Raw genomic sequence first — 2,583 nt, forward strand, 5'->3', positions numbered from 1 at the left:
GAGAGAAATGTCTATAAATATCTGTCACACAGTTCTGATTATTAAGACCAGCTGTACACTAACCTTCCCTTTTGCATGCTACTTCCTCATGTTTCAAATCCTTCCCATCAACAAAGAGTGGGAATGAGGACAGCCATCGTAATCAGCAGGCCGGCTATTTGACATTCTGGTTTGCAGCCTTTGTGTTGGAGTGTGTTCTGCCTAAAAGTCAGGACTGTGCATCCTTCTACTGTTTAAAGACGACAGTGGGATGTTTCAGAGGCATTCTGAAGAGCTTGTGAATTCTGAGGGAATGCAAAAACCCCCAAAAGGCCTTTAGAGGAACAGGGTGGAAGATCAACCTGAACAGCAATAGATATGAATGGAACCTACAACAAAATATTGCAGTGCAGAGTGTTCCATTCCTCAGTGCCAGCTGGCCGGCTAGCCAGTCATTCTATTCCATTCTTTTCTCCATGTTACACTATTTCTTGGCTGGGGTATGTGCTCACTATGGCCATTGACCAAAAACAAAAGAATCATTTTTCCAAAAGATGGAGTACAAATGGAAGACCTGGCTTGCAAAGTCCAATCCCAAAGTCTATTGGGATCAAATTGTCAAAAACTTGTCAAACAGCTAGAAGTCACCTATTGAATCTACCAGTATGATTAAGCAGTGTTTTAAGCATTTTTCTCTTGAAATTGGCATGGATTATCACCACGCCCACTGTCCTACACTAGCAAGTTATGAATCAATCCACTGGACTGCTGAGTTTTTTAAAAGTATAAACGTTTTGTTGTTGTTTTTGTTATAGTAGTGCAATATGATGCATCCTTTTCACCCTTAATATGTGGCCACTGTTATACAGTATTCTTGTAGTGCATAGTTGGGGTCAGCAGGTGCTTTGTGTTTTCCCAAGAGAAGTGTTTTCCCCCCTAATTCTCAGTCCAGGATGGTATGAGGTCTCCTGCCTTGGATAGGGCATTGAACTAGAAGACCTCCAAGGTCCCTTCCAGCTCTACAACGATTCTGTGATCACTTGGTACATTCATATGAAGCTGGATTTGGTGGAAATCCGTGTACATGCAATTTGTTTCACAGATCCTTCTAAAGAATGGTATTAGCATATGTATTGCTTTTTGAGACACTTCTTAAAAGTTAGCTGCCTTGAGAACTATTTTGCTGGAAATGCAGGATATAATTATTCCTCACAATCAATAATAAAATGAATTCTTGTGCAAGTTTTGTGAAAATCAGAAAACAACAAGACATACAGGCAAATGAATATATGTATACCTGAACGAGAGTGTTATTGTTGTTGTTGTTGTTTTATTTATACAAAATGTGAGATTGGGGAAACTCCTGTCATTCACAAATTTAATTTAATTTAATTAACCCCCCCGAGCTTCCGTAAGCAAGTGAAAACTTAGTTTTTTACCCAGGCCTTTACGAACCTCACCCCTTTGTAATATTAATTTTGTACTGAGGTTATGCATGCCTATGGTTCGCCAAACAGGTTTTCGTTTTTATATGTTCAATTTTTTTTTAAAAAAAGAGTTGTATAGATTATTTTTGTTATTTCCTGGAAGCCATCCAGAGTAGTGGCTTGTCCACGAAGTGAGTGGGGCACAAGTTTAAAGAAATTAAATAAATAAATAAAAATGGTCAGCGTTCACGAGTGAAGATTGCCTTCTGCCAAAAGTCCACTAGCTATATTAATCTGTTGCATCAACACCAACAAGAAGTTTTGCTGACAGATTTAGGGTGGTACATGCTCACACATGTTGCACTTTCAGTGTATCAGATAGAATGCAGTAAAATAGACGTATTGATTATTGAGGACTTTGGGAACGAAATAACTTTTTAGCATGCCCAACAGCAAGCGCTGAACTGATATGCCCTCTCCCTATGTCATATTTTCCAGATCACACGGAAGGATGTTATTGACAGATGCAGGTCTAAAGATTTTATGTTTGCATAACTAAAGCCACATCCGAGTTCAGTCCATACCAGGGAGTTTTGGATTCATACACCTGCAAAAGTGACATTTCCCAACAATGCTGAAGGAGATCAAAGAGCTCCATGGAAAGGCAAAATTCTCAGCAGTGTCAAGGTTTGCATACACCAGTGATTCCCAAACAGTGTCCCATGACACCCTGGGGCACTGCCAAACCCAGCCAGGGACACCACAGAATCCTCTTATTCTTCGCTGCAACCTCCCTCTCACTCTTAATCTAGCATATAACTGTATTTCTTAAAAATCAATAAGAAGCATCCTGTCACTATTTTTCACTGAGAAAATAATATGTAAGGAGGTGAAAGCCGCACCCTTGTCCCCAGATGCTCACCTGTGCAAGGAGAGAAGAGGCTGAGGTGGCAGCGATGGCTACCTTTCTGCACCAAGGAAGTTCCAGGATGGGTCAACGGAGCCGCAAGTGGAAAAGGTTTGGGAACCACTGGCATACGCGGAAGTGAAATACATAATTTGATAATGAGTGCATCTGAAGAGAATTTGTTGTGATTGCTTTTAAAAGTCTTCAGAAGTATAGCAGAAATGGGCTGAATAACCATCCTTTTAAAGCACAGGGTTTTTAAAGTTTTGG

At 40.2% G+C, this 2,583-nt stretch overlaps 1 long non-coding RNA gene across 1 annotated transcript in view; it reads left to right on the forward strand.

Moving 5' to 3' along the window:
• LOC140708375 (uncharacterized) overlaps positions 1-1,994 on the forward strand; it is an 86,426-nt gene extending 84,432 nt beyond the window's left edge. The window contains exon 3 of the long non-coding RNA XR_012088506.2: positions 1,905-1,994. This is a non-coding gene — a long non-coding RNA (uncharacterized LOC140708375). The remainder of the gene's footprint in view (positions 1-1,904) is intronic.
• Positions 1,995-2,583: the final 589 nt, after the last annotated feature.

This window comes from Pogona vitticeps, chromosome 6 (genome assembly GCF_051106095.1).
Source record: "Pogona vitticeps strain Pit_001003342236 chromosome 6, PviZW2.1, whole genome shotgun sequence".
Lineage (NCBI taxonomy): Eukaryota > Metazoa > Chordata > Lepidosauria > Squamata > Agamidae > Pogona > Pogona vitticeps.